This window comes from Megascapheus bottae, chromosome 8, assembly GCF_031878675.1.
Source record: "Megascapheus bottae isolate mThoBot1 chromosome 8, mThoBot2.hap1, whole genome shotgun sequence".
Lineage (NCBI taxonomy): Eukaryota > Metazoa > Chordata > Mammalia > Rodentia > Geomyidae > Megascapheus > Megascapheus bottae.
Genome location: NC_143516.1, coordinates 16,819,028 through 16,838,739, shown reverse-complemented (window position 1 = coordinate 16,838,739; position 19,712 = coordinate 16,819,028).

Below are 19,712 nucleotides of genomic sequence, written 5' to 3'. Positions count from 1 at the left end.
GTTATCCTTTAGCACCAAGGCAGAGAAAATAAAAATCATTTTATTACTTCTATTAACTTCAACCCCTATGTAGTATGTAACCTAGTAACTTGGAGTCTCCACACATCCTCTAATTTACTGTACATTAGTTTTGCCTTACCAGTTCTGAAAGTTCGGCCTGTGGCATGCTGCTTTCAGGGCTGGCTGCCATAAGGTCTCAAAGTATTCAGTTCTGAGGTTATAACAGTCCAGATGACACTTTGCAAAAATACTTGGTGCTTCTGAGTCCTCATCAAAGAGACTTTTTAAATATTCAAGATTAAGATTTAAAAGAGATTGCAGGAGCTGCTTTTGTCCTTTTTGACCTCCCTTCCTTCACGAGATGGTATCACTACTGTGTCATATATAGAAAAGTCAACTAACATAATAAACACTTGACAATGAAAGAGCTATTAGATTTTAGGGCAAGATCCATGATCCCTGTGTTTCCCCAGCTCCTGGGATTTGAGACACCAGAAAAGTAGCTTTTGTTTACTCTATTAGGTTGATCATGATGCTGAAGAATGCTCTAAAACAAAACAAAACAAAAACTGCAGAGTTGGAATGATTGGGAATTCAAACCAACATGGATATGTCACTTGGACTCAAAATGATTCAATCTCTTTTCAACATATGACTATTTCAAACCCTTCAGAATCCTCACCCTAAGGGCATTCTAGGCCAGGTCTCATCTTTGAGAGGTTTGAAAAGAAATGATTGTAGAAGAATATTGGGTCTGTGAGTGTGGCTCAGATGGTCGGATATTTAAGCAAGAGGCTATGACTTCAGACTCAATTATTGCTAGAGAAAAAGAAGCAGAAGCAAAAGAAGAAGAAGAAGGAGGAGGAGGAGGAGGAGGAGGAGGAGGAGGAGGAGGAGGAGAGAGAAGAAAGAAGGAGAAGAAGAAAGAAGAAGGAGAAGGAGGAGGGAGGAGAAAGTAGAGGAGAGAAGGGGAAGGGGAGGAAAAGCAGGAAGGGGAGAAAATTTTCATTACCCATTCCAGCTATCTTATCAACAAAATTGAAAACCTTGAAAGATTCTGTCCTCCCGTATCAGAGCAAAATCTTAGTTGTTAATCAGGCCTATTCAAACTACAGCTATAAAGCCAAAAATAACAAACAGCAATGCCCACATGCATGGTATCCTCCAATGCTTGTAATTTGCACAGCTGGCACAGTTTTAATTAAGATTTAAGAACAGAGTATCAAACGTCTGTAACCATTTACCGTTGCTTAAAATTGAATAATTAAAAAATACATTGAAATAAATGAACAAAATATTCAAAGAAATTGTCCTCCCCAAAAAACAGATACACAAATTTCCAGGAAGCAAACAGAAACTTGCTCCACAATCCAAATGTTAGAAAAATGCAGGTCAAAACTTGGGTGCAATATGACTTCGCACTCATGAGGAGAGGCACTATAAAATAACCACAAAGAACAAGAACCATCCTGCAGATGTTTAAGAAAATATGTTTTTTAATTTGTTCTCTCTTTCTTTTTAAGAGGGAATGTAATCCTAATGTTAGATTGCTGAAGTAGAATGTCTCGTTATTTCAGAGTGCTTTCTCAATGAGAGCTCTTAATTTGAAAGACTGTTGGCAGAATGGACCCGAATACATCAACTCATGCACAATATGTTGTTCCTTCTTTGGAACTGTACATATTGTTTTTCTTCTTCTGTGGATGTTTATTTGAAGGATGAATCGGTCACTCTTAGCAGGAGAGCTCATCATGTGACTGCCAGACACAGAAGACAGATGAGTCACTTCCACACAGACTACAAATTATGCATGCTGGATAAATCTATATTCATATTTGCATTTGACCTAAGTTTCAACTTTAAAAATAGATTTAACAGAAATTATATGGAAATTCAGAAATTGTTTTTCTAGGAAGCAAACAAGTTATGCAATACAATTGAAAAAAAAAAGAATGTTCCCTCTACTAGAAAAGATCACATTAGCAATGAAATACTATATGTCAGTTTGAGCTTAAGCCCAAACTCAAGAACATATTGTATACAAAACTCCTGAAATCTATTTATCTGCTGTGTGATTGATAGCTATTGCCTCAGCTCTGAAACCTTAGGGTGCTTCTGACACTCCATCGTTTGTCATTATAGAATATTCTTTGAATAGGAAGTTGTGTGCTTTTCCTAGCCAGATGGAAATAGTCTAGGTGCCTAAATACTAGTAAAAGTATGAAAATGTGAACTCAATCATCAAATCCTAGTTTGGCTTCTAAATTGAATATATGGGCAGATTGTAATTGCTTTAGCTCACTGACCTATCAACAACAGGTTAACTGGAATAGGGCTTACCTACTGAGTATAAGGACCTCATTGTAACCCAAGTATTAATATATATATATATATGTATATATATATATGATAGAAAGCTGGATGTGGTGGCTCATGCCTATAATCCTAGCTACTCAGGAGGCTGAGATCTGTGAATCAAGGTCAAAGCCAGCCCGGCACAAGAAGACCTGAGATTCTTATTTACAATTAAGCTAGAAAATAGGAAGTGAAGCTTGGTTCCAGGGTAGGGCAGCAGCTGAGAGCTGAAGAGCTCAGGGAGAGCTCCCAGGCCAAGTTCAAGCCCCATGACCCACAAAAAAATAGAATTATAGATAGGTAGGTAAATGGGTAGTTAGTTAGGTAGGTAGGTAGGTAGATAGATAGATAGATAGATAGATAGATAGATAGATAGATAGATAGATATTCTGATTTTAACAGCTGCTACCAACAGAGGTATAATACAGCTTATATAACATAAACTTTGATGTCTTTAACTCTAAATCTGAACAATAGTTATTGTTACTTATGCTTGTGTGTGTGTGTGTGTGTGTGTATATGTGTGTGTGTGTGTGTGTGTGTGTGTGTATGTGTGCACATGTGCACTGGCCTGGAGACTGAACTCAGGATCTAGGATCTGTCCCTGAGCTTTTTCACTCAAAGCTAGTGCTCTACCACTGGAGCTACAGTTCTACTTCCAGCTTTATTTGTTGGGGGGGGCGTTATTTGGAGATAAAATTCTCCTGGACAATCCTGCCCAAGCAGAATTTGAGCCACAGTCCACAGATCTCAGCCTCCTGAATAGCAAGTTGCTTTCTTACAAGGCATTTTGGTAGTATTATTGAAAATAAACCTATCCTACAGAGATTATGAGTTCTTTAAAATTTTTTATTAACATATTATACAATCTAAGAAACATTTGTCTGTTTCTTTTCCAAGTATGCATAAATAGAAAAAAATTAACTCCATTTAGAATTAGTTTTGATTACATTTTAGAGAAATTTTATATTAAACAGGGATATGATAAACGTTGTATCAAACTGGAATTGCCTCTTTCTGGTCAGAGTTAAAGCAGCTACTGGAACAGGGACTGAGAATACATCAGTTTGTAATTGCCATTTAAAAAATATGATCTGGTAGACTTTACCCTTTCCTTTCAAAATTGATTTCAGAAAATGAGCTGATTTGTGTTTTAGGAAAAGAAACATAAAACAAAACACAAGATCTACAGAAGTAGAGCTGCATTAGGCCTTTATAAATTAATACTAGTAAATAATACTTTTGAAGATTTTACATTATTGACTTACAGAGATGCTGTCAATCTCACCAGTGAAAGGAATAATAGCTAATAGCACAAAATGTTGTATTCAGGTTTTACAGGTGTTAAGTGAGCAGACAGGAATCAGAACCAACTACTCAAACAATATTGCTTCAATTTAGTAAAAAAAAAAAAAAGTACTTGAACAAGCTGGAGAACCCTACCTACAGGTACTATAATAAATATAAATCCAGAAAACCCACTTCCATGTTTATAATTTCCAGTAAAGTTGTTGGGTTTAATATATAGCATTCAGATATGGACACCAGTGTATCTGTAATCCATAGATCTATCTAATGGAAATTATCGGGAAAAGCCAAACACCTCCAGAGATTTAAAAGAAAAAAGCCTGTGAAGATATTTCTCCCAAGAATTTTGTGTTCCCAAGTCTGGACTTTAAGGAAACTAATAATTGGTTGAAAACACAGGAAAGATCTTGTAGGAATTATTCAATGTTTTTCTCTAGAATGAAATACATATTTTAAGTCAGATTATGTTGTTATATGCTGCTTCATTCTATAATCTATTTGTAATCTACTTCAGAGAATATTCTATGTGCTGTTGAGAAGAATGTATATGTTGATGCTGCTGAGTGAAATATAGATGCGGATTTCTGTTAAGTCTAGTTGGTCTCTACATTTTTTAGCTCTGAGGTTTCTCTTTTGCATTTTTGTCAGATTGATCTATCCAAGAGGGAACAGTTAGTGTGTTTGGACCTATATGTGATTTTACATATTTAGAACTATTATATCCCCCTGTAAGGAAGATCCCTTTATTAATATGTAATGTTCTTCATCTTTTCTCACTAATTTAAATTTGAAGTGTATTTTATCTGGTACTAGGATGGCAACTCCAGCCTGTTTGCTTGGTAGATTTTATTCCAGCCTTTCCCTTTCATAATATATTTGTTGTGGGCAAGGTATGTCTCCCATACCCATAGAGGGATCTTGCTTTCTGATCCAACTAGTCAATCTATGTCATTTAATTGGAGAGTTAAGTCCATTAATATTGAGAGCAAGGATTGAGAGGTGTTTGTTACTTCTTCCCATATTAACTACTTTATTGGGCCTGGACCTTACCAATTCTTACCAATGATCTGACTCTGTTCAGGGGCCATTTTTCTGTTTATCATGTTCTTATTGGTTTTCTATGTGTAGGACATCTTTAAACATCTTTTGTAATGCTAGTTTGGTGTTGATATATTGTTTCAATTTTTTTCTTTGCTGTGGAAGGCTTTTATTTATCCCTTGGTTATAAAAGAGAGTTTAGCTGGGTACAGTATTCTTGGTTGGTAGTTGTTTGTCTTTAGGGCATGCCATATTTTATTCCAGACTCTTCTTGCTTTCATGGTCTCTGCTGAGAAAACTGTGGCTATTCTCATTGGCTATTCTTTACAGGTGATTGTTCTCTTCTCCCTGGCAGCTTTAAGGAACTTTTCCTTGGTCTCTGGATACTGGGCAGTTTACAAATAATCTATTTGTAAAATTATTGCCGACCTCTGATTCTTTGTGTTCTAAGTACATCACTGGAATACCACAGGGGATTCATTTGAGCCACAGAAAGACAGACACTCTTACAAGAAACTTTAGTACCTGATTAGTTTTGTGAAATTGGCTCAGATTTTTTTCATTACCAATAGTGACTGTTCTGAGATTGGCTTTCCATATAAAGTATAAAGTACTTTAAATGTACAGAAAGTAATTAAGTTTTGTGGAACCATTCTGAAAGCTGAGGCAGTAAGATATTGCAAACCAGCATTCACCTCCTTTTTTAGTTCCCCTGAGGAGATAACCACTGCAGGGAAAGACATGGCTCATGACTTTGTTTGTTTAAACTTTCCATGTGATTTTAATGGAGTATCTCACTTTTAACACTTCAAATGCATTAAATAGATCAAGGAAGGTTTTAGTTGATGACCTTTACCAAGGAAGATAGTTATGTTTAGCTTGAGGACATTTACTCATTATATTTGAGCCTTTGAATTTTGTTACCTAATTGTCTGATTGTTTTGAGATATTAATTTGGCTTTCTTCTTTAATTTCTTGATGTGTTAATTTTCGTACATCTAAAACTAGATATCATTGGGGTTTTGTTTGTTCATTTTCTTCTGTTTTGCTGAACTGAGGTTATTAATATTTGGTTTAAAATTTGTGCATTATATTAAGAATTAGTACAAGACTCTGAATCTCCAAATTTCCTTTGTGTTACAGCTTCTGTAAGAAATACTTGAAAACTGGCACCAGATTTTGTTAAATTTTGGTGAAATCGTCCATAAAAAAATCTGGGATTTTCTCTCTATCTCTCTTTGTCTTAATCTTACTTCCCAATTTTTAAGATTTGGGATATGATATTTACTGAATTCATACACTATGTGTATACAAACTATGTATAAATATTAATAAATGTATTAATGTATATCTTATATATTTTATTATTTTATATATTTATATACACTAAATATATAATTATATGTACTATATATAAAATATACTGTTAATTTGTCCTTTCTGTTTTATCATTTTTCTATTTAATTATCTCAGTGTAGCACAACTACATTTTCATCAGAGTAGTTACTATTTTTTTATAATTTTTTTATTGTAATTAATAAAAAGGTTACATGATATTTGCCAGATAGAAGGTGCATTAATTCACATACACAGTGTAGTTACTATTATTTACACTTATTGGTTTCAATATCATGACTATATTTACAATATCATCTCCATATTCTCCATTTCCATTTCCATTTTTTATTTTTCTTGTTTTTGACATTCTTTCCTTCCTTCCTTCCTTCTTTCCTGCTTTCCTTTCTTATGTAGTTTCTCTGTTGGTGTTTATTTTCCAGTTCTAAAGCTTGAACTCAGGACCTGAGCTAGTCTCTGAGCTTTTTTGCTCAAGGCCAGCACTCTACCACTTGAGCCACAGCTCCACTTAAGGCTTTTTGTTTGTTAATTGGAGATGAGAGTCTATGAATTTCTAGGCCCAGGCTTGCTTAAAACTGAAATCCTGAGATCTCACGCTCCTGAGATTTTAGGGTTATAGGCATGAACCATTGGCACCTGGGCCTACATTCTTTCTTCTATTCATAATTCATCTCCTGGGTATTTTATCAATTTCATGTGTTACTAATGATCAAAACTGTTTTCTGACCTCCCAAGGTGGAATCGAATTATGACATCAAGCTTGCTATATGATTTTGCCTTTCATAATATTTTGTGGTTTATTACATAATTTTCAAACCTCCTCAATGCCATATTCACATTTCTGCTTATTTTTCATTTCTTCATTTTTAAACTTTCAATCTCCTTCATGATTTATTTCCAAAGGATTCTGCTAGCTTGCCTTGGCATCATTTTTATTAATTTTCATAACTAAATATTTGATTTTCAATTGATTGCTCCTTTGATCCTTGACCTAAGAGCATGACTTTTCATTTTCATTAATTACCATTTATTTTTATGTCTACCTTAATTATACTGTTGTCAGAGAGAGTACTTTTCATGGCAATGCTTCTTTGAAGTTCAAATTGTGTAATTGTACTTGGGCACAGTCATTTTTCTTTATAATACCATGTGTTCTTAAGAAGTCTATGGACTTCTAAAGGAGATTTATCATTCCATACATTTCCTTTCCTTTCCTTTCTAATGAGTATTTATATCTGAACGATTATGTGTTACTGGGAGATGAGTGACAAAATCTCTCACAACAGTAATGAATTTAAAAGTTTCAGTAATTACAGTAATTTATTTATTTATTTATTTATTTATTTCTTTTTTTTGTCAGTCATGGTATTTGAACTCTGGGCCTGGGTGTTGTCCCTGAGCTCTTTAGCTCAAGACTACTTCCCTACCTCTTGAGCTACAGTGCCACGTCCGGTTTTCTGGTTTCTCATCTTTTTTTAGTTCCCGGGCTGGTTTTAAATTACAATCTTCAGATTTCAGCCTCCTGAGTGGCTAGGATTACAGGTGTGAGCCACCAAGCTTGGCCAGTAATTATAGTAATTTCTGTTATATATATTTGAAACTCTGTTAATATTTTCCAACTAATTTAGAGTGGTTTCTTCCCAAAGAATACACTGAATTATTTATATTAATTCATAATAATTTAATTAATTTCCTTTAATTTTTAGAGTATTTTATTATTGATTTAAGTATATTAACTTTATATTTATCTACATATTTTATCTATCAACCTATCCACACCTTAAAATATTGCACACAGGCCTTTTCAAGTAAAGAATAGTTAGATTTACTGAATCATCTATAATGGTTTTTCTTTTGCTGGCAAATATAATCCATCTGCTTGCTTTCTGTAATTATTTTTGTTTGCATATATGTTAATGTATTGTTTATTACTTATTTACTTTTACTTTTGTATTATTTTGTCTTCATGTATAAAATTGACCTTTCTGATCATTGTTTCTCATAGTCAAAGTTTATGTAACTCTACTCCTATGCTTCTCTTTTTGTGCATTTTCAGTAAACTGACCTAATTACTTCTACTTCCTTCTGGATTAAATTTCCTCCATTTTATGTTACATTGTTTGGGACTTTGAAAATAAGTATCTTTTAGTATTAAATATTTATTTTTATTTCTTTGACCTAAAGATTATTGTTGATTTGTCCTCATTCTTAAATTATTTCATAGATAATGGAAAGTTCTCTATTGAAATTGTGACATCACTTCCCTTAGTGATTGTGTATTTCTAGACATTACTTTGATATTGTTCCTTTAGACATATTCTGTAAGTCTATGACACTGTAGGAGGCAAGTAGATATTTTTTCTGGCCATTGTGAAATATTGGTAAGTACAAGCTCTCATATTTGCCTCAATATAGAATTTTAACTTCATTTATTAGTATATAAAATCCTAGAAACATAAGTAATTTAAATTGAACATTTAAATAATGATGTGCTTCTTCTGTTCAAATGGTTAGATCACTACCTTGTATATTCAAAAATATTTGTTTTCCTGATCCTGGCCATTCTAACTGGAGTGAGGTGGAATCTTAGAGTTGTTTTGATTTGCATTTCTTTTACGACCAGAGATGTAGAGGATCAGGAAAACGAATAACAACAGATGCTGGAGGGGATGTGGCCAGGAGGGATCACTACTACACTGTTGGTGGGAGTGCAAACTCATTCAACCACTATGGAAAGCAGTATGGCAGTGCCTCAAAAGGCTAAACATAGAGCTCCCCTATGACCCAGCAATACCACTACTTGGCATTTACCCAACCATCCAGAAACTAGGGCATACTAAATCCACTAGCACAACAATGTTCATTGCAGCACTATTCACCATAGCAAAGATATAGAACCAACCTAGATGTCCCTCAGTTGATGAGTGGATCAACAAGTTGTGGTATTTGTACACAGTGGAATTCTATGCTTCTGTCAGAAAAAACGACATCGCCCCATTTGTTTTAGAAAAAATCATATTAAGTGAAGTAAGCCAGACTCAAAGGAACTTAGGCTCAATGGTTTCCCTCATTTGTCATAATCAGTAGAAACCTTGGGCTCTACTAGCAGAGCTCTGCAATAAAGCAAAACCTTGATACAGAAGGCCATATAGTATGAAGCTAATTGAAAGGACCTCCAGGATATTGAAACAAAAGCCATATAATGAATGATTGTTGTCCTTAATGTACTATGTTGTCTCTCATCTCTTTTGCTGTCCCTTGGTTATCTCATATTGTTACAGTATCTCACTTTGTTATCTGATATATTGGATTTATTTGTATTTGGTTATTTGAAATTGGATAAGGAAGGGGGGAAAAGCAAGATGGGGGGGTGGAAGGGAGGGTAATGGGGACCAAGACATGTGAAAGGGTATCAATATATGTGAATAAATGCACCTTCTATCTGGCACATATCATGTAACCCTTTTATTAATTACAATAAAAAATATTTAAAAAGTTTATTAAAGATTGCCCATGATTTGTAGGCATAATTTATTGAAGCATTTTCTGAACATTTTGCAATTTGCAGTTTGTTTTTATTAAAAATAATGTACATATGTCTTGCTTACCTCATCTTTGGTAATGAATTCTTTTTATAAAAACTGTGTTTTTTATACAAGTTCCTTTTCTATGCTACTTTCTGCCTAGCATTGCTTAAAGAAAAGAGAACAGGAAATGTTAGATTCCTATGAAGAGTTTCAAAGGAAGAGAAATTTTGAAAAATGCTTTCATAGAAAGTACATTTTGAGTGCTTAGCAATGTGTCACTCACATAATGGGACTTATTACATATTATTCAGTAACCACAGACTAAACCAATTTGTCATTCACTCAATTAAATTAAATTTTATACTGGAAGAGAAAGATTTATGTTAAGATCTATATGACAAGGAAGCTATCACCTGGGAATAAAAAGAAATGTTCTCACCATGAACATAAGTTCTTAAAGTATGAGTTATAATTGACTGAATTTGCTTTAGGGTTGCAAAATGTCTTAAGTGGTTTTAGTTCTAAATAATATTCTCACTATTAGAAAGTAAAAAAATCTGGAAATGTATATTTTAAATCATAAGTAGGATTTAAAACATACTACAAGCTCTTCGTTTTTTCCCTATAATTAGTGAGTAAATTTATCTAACTATTCTAAATATATTTGGCCATGACAGAAAATGAACCAAAAACCCTATTTTCTGTCATTTTCATTATTGCTTTTGTAGAAACAAAAGAAGATATGAAATTTAGAAGACTTCAGTTATATAAGACAAGGCAAACCACTAGCATGAAGAGCATTTTTTAATCACATTAATCCTTAACACAAGAGCAAAAGTACTTACATTACATTAAAAAATTATACTCATTGGGAGAAGAGAAATGGGCATAAAAACGTAAGAAGGGGTATCAATGTGTGACAAGTAATGCACCTACTATCTGGCAAATGTAACTGTAACCCCTCTATATATTACCTCGATAAAATCTAAAATGGAAAAAATTTATACTCATATGATTATATTTTATTGCCATACCAATATACCAGTATGATATGATGTATGAAGATACCAAATTTAATGTATTACTATGTCAACTTTAATGTTGTATGAATATTAATATACATACAAATAGATATACAAATTTAATATATTACTTTAATACCAAATTTAAAATCTACCAAATTTAGTCGAGCTGTGAAGATAGTCCTAACTTTTGTCTTTCTACCAATTCTTCCACATCATTACAAAATCTATCATAAGCCAAAAATTTCCACAGATGGCAATAATAGTATTGACAAGTATGACACACTGAGAGCATCTGCCAATAATGTAAGACCTTTAATGTGTCAGCTCCTCTGATAGGAACAACTAAAGTTTCTAGCTCCTTGAGAGTTAAAGATCTGCAGTCACTCACAGATATTCAGTAATTATTCAGCAAGACCATTTTCAGTCGAAATATGATATTGCATATTTGTCTTATACTAGAAACAACAAAGGAAAGGAAAGAAGTACAAATAAAGATGAGATGACAAAGAAGAGTCTGGGTTGGTCTGCAGTCTGTGTACCTATACCAATAACATGAAATTCCCACTCAGAAAGGATGAGGTAGGGTCAAGGGGAAAGAGGTAGACATGAAGAGAAGAAGGGGAAGAATGGATGAAAATGTTGGAAAGAGTGACATTGCACAGGATATACTATATTCATATATTTCTTTGTTAAATGGTAACTCCTTTGTGCAACTACTTAAAGATAAATAAATAAATGAATGAATAAATAAATGTTCTCTAACATTAAAAAAGAAGAAGATATTCCTTTCCTGACAAAGACATACTGTGTTCAGTCCATATGATAGATGCTTACTTGAACGAGTAAGCAATACAATAGGAATTAATAGGACAAAGTGTAGCTTCTTCATGTAATTATAAATAAATACAGAAGTAACACGGAGTAAGCAATAGCTATACAGATGCCCATCAGCTCTTCAGCTTACCAATTTATGTGAAAAAGCCAGACAGAGAATGCCTACAATTAAGAAAAATTTATGTGACAAAGAGGTTATGAATATATTTGAACTTCCCTCCTGTCCTATTTTCTTTCTTTAGGAATAATTATTTCTCAGTAATATAAAGTACAATGGGAGATTTTAGGTAGCCATGGAGAAATCAGTGCTCTCATTTCCTTATCTCAAATCATGACAGTCTTTTCTCATCTGTTTCTTGAAACCACTTTGGAGTTCATGTGACTCCAGTCCCAATGGGCTGGAACTACTATTTCTGAGAAAAATATACATACTTAACTTGAAAGTTGGTTAGCTGCTATAAAAGAGAAATCCACAACTGGATTCTCCTAATTAGAAGATCAGGTGGTCTTAGTCAACATGCCCAGAAAGTTCACCATTTGTTTCCAGTTGTTTTTAAATGAGTCTAAATTAGAAAGTAGATATTTTTACTTGTGTAGGTAAAAATGTAAGGTGAGAAAAATGGATCATATCTTGAGATGTTAAATCTTGGAGTCTTTAGTAAAAGGCCAGCAACTGCATGGTAGATGCCTGTCGCAAAGATCAACAGCCAGCAAAAACACTTAACACTGTTAGGACACTGAGCTATGAAGGCCAGAGAAGAAAGAAGGAAGAAGAACAATATCAACAAACCAAAGCTCCAATGGAGAGCTGAACTGGGACATCAGGGTGCCTGGAGAAGAGCCAGGAGAGGAGCCAGGAGACAAGACATGAACGTGGAGACAAGACATGAACGTGGAGACAGGTGGTCTGGTGTAAAGGAACCTGAGCTCCTCAGAGCCTAAACAGGGTCAGATCTGGAGATAGGCTCACTGGAAACTACCAGTCACTGGTGCTGCACTGACAGGTTTAGCAACCTATCATTCACTTCCCACCCCAGCCTCCAGGAATTCGGACATACCCATCTCTGGGAAGTGCTAGACCCTACCACCTACCATGTGGCCAAAATGGTGCCAGTTAGATCCAATCACCCTATTTCAACAAAGTCTAGAATGAACTAAATTTTCCCTAAACTTAAATTAAATTTTTAAATTTCATACGAAAATCATGTAAATATTTCATATGGCTGCAAAGCAAATTTACATATTTTTATGTCAAAAGACATAAAAGCAAATGAACTTAAATTTTCATTGACTTATAGACTAAAATAGAAATTATTCTCAGTGGAAATAATTGTAAAACCTAATAAACTAACAACACAATTCTTCAAAAAATAGCTTTGTTCAGTAAGCACATTTCTGGCACTAGACTGATATTACTTGGAACTATTATGTGTATTCAAAAAAACTAGTAAATGTTTACAGTTATTATTAATCTAAATATTTTATCCAAAGGAATTGTAATTAAAGAAAGTTAAAATAATAAACTCTTACAATTGAATCTTAAATATTTAGGAATCTATTATGTAAATTCTACTGTAGTTCTCTCACTCTGTTGCTTTATAAATCCAACAGACAATGCACAAATCAATAGCTTTCAACAGAATAGAATAAATTCTGTGTCTCTGTCTGCTACAAAAACCTCATGTTTTGGGCCAGGAGTTTGGCCTAGTGGTAGAGTGCTTGCCTAGCATGCATGAAGACCCAGGTTCGATTGCTCAGTACCACATACACAGGAAAAAGCCAGAAGTGGCTCAAGTGGTAGAGCTCGAGCCTTGAGAAAGCTCAAGGACAGTGCTCAGGCCCTGAGTTTATGCACCAGGACTGGCAAATAAAAAAAATAAAAGAAAACCCTCATGTTTTAAATGTAGGGCTGATACAAGTCTATGTCAAGAAGTAGAAAGTATGAATTTGAAAGCAGTTATATGTAAAAATGTAACTATTCAAGGTTAACTCATGGAATCATAAAAAGTTATTCCAACCTTGTTCAAGAGACTCACTTTACACAATGAGGGTCATTATGATAAAAGATAGAATAGCATAAATTAAACAGAAATGGATTGAATGTACAATAAATATGTTACAATTCATAAATTAAAAATATAACAATGAGCAATATTAGCAAACTTCTATGTATATACAGTTTCTGAACTCAGGACTAAATTCAGTCACACAATGCCTTAACTCTATGTTATCACATACAGGACATGCCACGGGAAACCAAGGGCGTGCCTATAACCTTAACTGTTCAGAGCACTGAGATCAATAGAATGGAAGTTCAAGGTTACACAGACTGAAATTCTGTAAGATTTCATCACCAAAATCTAGAAAAAAGTTGGCCTGGAATGGCAACTCAATTGGTGACAGGCCAGCTTAGCAAGGGTCAGGCCCTGAATTTATATTCCAGTATTAAACAAAAGAAAATGTGACATGCATCATGTATTTTAGTAGAAACTTGTATTTCAATATTTGGCTATTGATCTTTCCCAGACTAGTATGAAAAGTTATGGTGTAATTTTCTCATATCAGGACACTGGTTGAGAGGAACAGATAGTACCCAGTTAGCTACAAGATAAGGAGCAGAAACACTGAGGAAGAGACTACAATATATTTTGCTACTAAACTGTGCTATTTAAGTTAAGTACATTGAATGCATTTAAAATTTTAATTTATTATTGGTTTGCTCAAGATAAAATGCCATTATATCTTTGAGGTATGCATATGTCAAAAAGCTATTGTCCAGAAAACAAATAAAGGAAAAGAATCAATCCTTTCTCCTGCCTCTCTGTATGAACAAGAAGATACATTTGACCTTTGTGTTTTCTTTGTATGTCTTTGAAATTTTCCACAGCAAAGACAGAAAGCACATCTGAAACGTGAGAAAGCCTTATCTCATTTCACAAAGAACATAAAGGCCATCTTTCTCTAAATCTTAACGGCCCAAGAAAACATCTAATTGATAACTGTGATTGAGTAGATCGAGCTTATGAGCTGGAATAAGAATACAATTATTCTTATCTCATCTTTTAATTCACTCAGGAGGAGACTTTCTTGGGACAAGAAGTCCAGCTTAATTATTGTAGCATTAAGTTTTACCAGCACATCTGCAACCTCAAGCTAATCAGTGTTTTGATTAAATAGAGAAAATGCATCAATTCATCCACACAATTATTTCCAAAGGAAATCTCAATTAGTTTATTTAGTAAATTCAAAAAAAATTATTACTACATTAGAGATACCCAATTACACATTTTGAAAGATTTAAATCACATCATTAACAGAACCCAAAACTTACTGTTTTTTTTCCTTAAAGAACGAATTGGGTACTTGTTTATAAGAAACTAAAACCCTTGGCACCATATGTTGTCGGTATACTCTTAATCTTCCCCCCAAAAGCTGAATATTCCTTAAACAATGTTTTCTTTCTCTTGGATGGAGCAACTAACAAATGCCTAAATAACTGATGAAAATGACAACAGACAAGAGATCAAGAATTCATATATTAACATATTTCTACAAAATGTTGAAAACATGCACCATAAAGAAAGATGAGTATATATTGATCTCAAAATGATATTTTCATTGTAATTATGAAAGAAGACTGAACTCCAGTAAAACATAGAAGGTTATGGTTGAAGGAAACAGATGTTAACAACCTGGAAGGAAATTAATTATATTCAATCATGAAAAGGGGCATGGGTCGCTTGTCTGTCATGCTGAGCTGATATTAAAAAAAAAAAAACACAAAAATGCAAATAACCCCTGGCTCAGAGGCTCATGCCTGTAATTCTAGTTACTCAGGAGACTGAGATCTGAGGATAAGGGTTCAAAGCCAGCCTGGGTACTAAGGACTATGGGACTCTTATCTCTAACCACTAGAAACTGGAAGTGGAGCTTTGATCAAGGGTAGTGTCGTAGCCTTGAGCTGAAGAGTTCAGGGACAATACCCAGGCCCAGAGTTCACTCCACATGACTGAGAAGAAAAAACGGAAAATGAAGTACTACTTGACAGGTAGAGCCGACAAAGAGCCTTCATGAATGAAATCATCCCTAAATCGCTCAAGCTCTGGCAAAAAAAACTGAAGGGAGAATTAATTTTCTGATCAGCTGAATTCAGATTCATTCCAGAGATAATTTTTTATTGAAAGATTTTAACACTGATTTTTACAACATATTTCAAATGTCAAGTTTAACAATTATTCAAGAAGGGAATCTCTACATGCAATCACTGGCATATAAATTTTAGAATATCATTAAAATTAAGCTGAGTTTATATGTCATAGATACATATCAATCAATATAATATAACATTATGTCTATAGGGTATATATCCCATCATAGATTTTCATGTGTATGTAGTTATATATCTCCAAGACCATGTCCATAACCTTGGGTACCCGAATATTGAGTCATCGCTCTTGTACTGTTTGGATCTAAGGAGACCATGGATCAAGGAGACCATGAGCCTTTTTCTCCTTTGGTCTTGACTTATGGATTGCAGAGATAATTTATATAGGAGTGAATAAATGGTTTTTTTCCTTAAACAAATGTCTCATCAGGAGCAAGGCAAAAGTCCTATAATCTTAACTGCTTGTGAGTTAGAGATCAAGGGGTCATGGTTTAGGCCAGCTTTGTTAAAGAGAAGTTTGTGCACCTCCATCTCAACCAATGTCTGGGTGTGGTAGAGGACACCTGTTATTCCCATTCATGCTGGGAAACATAAATAGAAGAACTGCAACCCAGCTCCAACTTGGCTTAAAGTAAGATCTTAGCTCAAAAATAATGATTGCAAATAGGACCCGGGTTGTTGCTTAAGTGTTAGCTTGCCTGCCGAGCAAGCAAGGGAACATCTTGATCTCTTTCCTCAGAAATACATATTCCTATGATACCCACCCAAAATAACTTCTTTATAAATAAATATTTTAAAACCAGAATATGCCTTCATGTGTTTCAAGCATGAAGCAGGTCTGAATCCACGGACAATAATTAAATTTTGGAACTGCTTTGGAAATATCAAAGCTCTTCTATATAATGAATTTTGGCCAGAGGGACATGTGTAATCTTTCAATCATTCTGACAAGAGTACTGGGGCCCTATCTTCTAGATTCTAATTCTGCCTTTATGTTTTACTGATAGTCTTTTAATAACCTCATTATGTCATACTACCTTGGCTATACATAAATTTATTAATAAAATTGCTTTACAAATGCCATTATTATTGCTGGTATTCCTTCCATATTGCTAGCACCTGTCATGTTCCACAAGTCACAATTCACTTGAGGCATTTCTGAATGTTGAATAATTTTGTCAACCATCTTTACCAACTAAAAGATGCATGTTTTAATATGTTATTCTTTTCCATAAATATATTAATGTTTGTAATGAGAAAAATGAATGGACAAAATTCTTGGCAAGTAAGCCAAAAAATCCTGCCATCTAAAGAAAAAAACTTCCTCTGGATGTTGATAAATGTTTTTATCTTAAAAGATGCTTATTTTTCAGTTCTTATAGTACATGCTGATCAAGAACTTTTGTAGTACAGATATTATTATCATCTTTACTTTGCAAATAAAAAATAGTCTTTGAGATGCAAAATAACTGCCCTGAGGTCACACAGCTTAGTAAGTAGCAGCTGGGATGGGATGCATGCTCTATACTTGGCAGTGGTTGGTGCTTTTGCCCATCAAGCTGCCTGCAACACAACAATGAGTAATTATTTAGAAGAATAAATGCATCGCTATATAAATGTACTCCTGTGCATGTAACATTATTAATTTAGGAGCCTGCTGTAGAAAGAATTGTGTCATCCTGACATTTATTTGGGAAAGCGCTAATCTTCATTGTACATATATTTAGATAACCAGGTAAGATAACTTACCTAATAAAGAGACTGTATTAGGTAACATAGTTGGGTTTTGGTCACATAGAATATTCCTATTCAAGTCAAATGTGTCTCTTTTATCTCCTCTTATTCTGGATCACCTGGTTTCTGTTGAATATCCTTACATTGGTCTCTGTCTCTGTCTTTGTCTATGTGTGCGTGTGTCTCTCTCTCCTTCTCTCTCTCTTTCTCTCTAGGTCTCTCTGTCTGTCTCTCTCTGTCTCTCCCTCTCCCCCTAACACACACACACACACACACACACACACACACACACACACACACACACACCTTCTACTGTGGGGAAACAATGGTTCAACTACAATTTTCAAGTAGGAGAAAAGGGAGCTTCACCAGCGACCCTGCCTTATCAGATTTTAAAAGACTCTTAGTCTCCAGAAATAGAAAATGTATTCTTTTATGTATAACATCCATTCTATATTATTTTCCCACTTCAGTAAAGCTGACTACTGTAGGGTTCAACTCTCATTCTCAAAAACACCACCTGGATCTGTATAAAACAGAATGGAAAAGACTCGGACATTCTTCACCTAGCAGGTGCTTTAGCCGTTATTCTCAGTTTGATCCTAGAACTCTCTGGTATGTTGAGCTTGCTTGTCATTTCTTATGAAGCCTTGGTGCTGATTTATGAGTTCCTGGATCACAACATAACAAGGCACATTCCACAGGTCCAGGTTAGTTAATTTTCCTAACTGTGGATTTGGGAGCAATTGTGATGATATTTTCATTAGATTTCAGTTCCTCACAATATCCTTCTCTGTTTATTGTTTAGACATAGTGCCTGGTGATAATAGACAGGCTATGATTTTCTGTCTGTGCCCTGAACTAGAATTCAAATGAAGGATATGCTAAACACAGCTGTTGCTGAGTATAATGACATGCGGTATGTGGATGCTGCATCCAGCTTCCATTTTAAGGCAGCCATCTGTCCTTTAGCTGGCAGAATAATGGAAGATTTATACCTTAATAAAAGCCCACACATAAGTGCAACACACACTCCTTCATGTGCCCTCAATACAGCCTAAAATTCATCAGTGCATTTTCTTCAGGTTTTTTTTTTTCATATTTTAAGACTGGAGTAAGACTGCTCTGTTTGAGCACAAGGATTTCACATAATGTATTTTGGATTCACAATGTTCTGCAGTAAATCTTAACCGGCTGACAAAAATGTCATGAAACATAACAGATTAAGAAACACCATTTCTTTTTGTTTTAAACCCATACAGACACTTGTTTGTTTAGCACTGGAGAGTTTATACAATCTCATACATTTTTTTGTACTTTAATAACTTGATCAGACTGTGAGGGCGTCTCAAGGTCATACAATGTATTAGCAAAGAAGTTAGGTGTCCTAATGTTCTTTCTCCATATTCCTTGTCCCTTTCATCACTTCTAATGATTATCTACCTAGATACATATCAAATTTTTAATATTATATCTGTTTATAATAATAATGAACCCTTATCATGTGGCAGATATTTTTATTATTGATTTTACTAAAATATTCCATTTGATACTTAATGTCCTAATGATACACATGCTACTTCTTTGAAGTATCTTATCTAATATTGAAAGTTATAAAATAGAATTATTCACATATAGCATATATTCTCACATTTATGCTCAAATTCAAATAAACAAATGTATTTTGTTTTCTGTTTTGTGATATGATCTATTATTGTTTCCCTTGGTCTCAATTCCTTACTTAATTTTTCCTTGTTGAATTCAGTTAGATTTTCTCAATATTAAAAAAAAATTATAGGGCCGGGAGTTTGGCCTAGTGGTTAAAGTGTTTGCCTAGCATGCATGAAGACCCGGGTTCGATTCCTCGGTACCACATACATAGAAAAAAGTTGGAAGTAGTGCTGAGGCTCAAGTGGTAGAGCTCTAGCCTTGAGAAAATCCAAGGACAGTGCTCAGGCCCTGAGCTCAAGCCCAGGACTGGCAAAAAAAAAATTATAGTCTCAGAAACCTTGCTTTTTTCTAATGAATTTTGCTTTAATATGTTATTAAAGGGTTCAGTATTCTTCATTCAACTTCCTATTAATTTTAATTGGTGTTGGAATTTTGTAGTTCATTTTTTCAGTGTTAATGCATGAAGGCATACAAATATCACATGGGAAACAATTTTCCATTTTCTATTTCAGAACCCATTTCAGTTAATCAATCATTCACTAAATAAATAATGGTTGAGGGAGAGAAATGGGGACCAAGACATGAGAAAGGGTATCAATGCTTATGAAGTAATGCACCTTCTACCTGGTGAATATAATGTAACCCTTTTATTAATTACAATAGAAAATATATGGAAAAATAAATAAATAATTGTTGAGT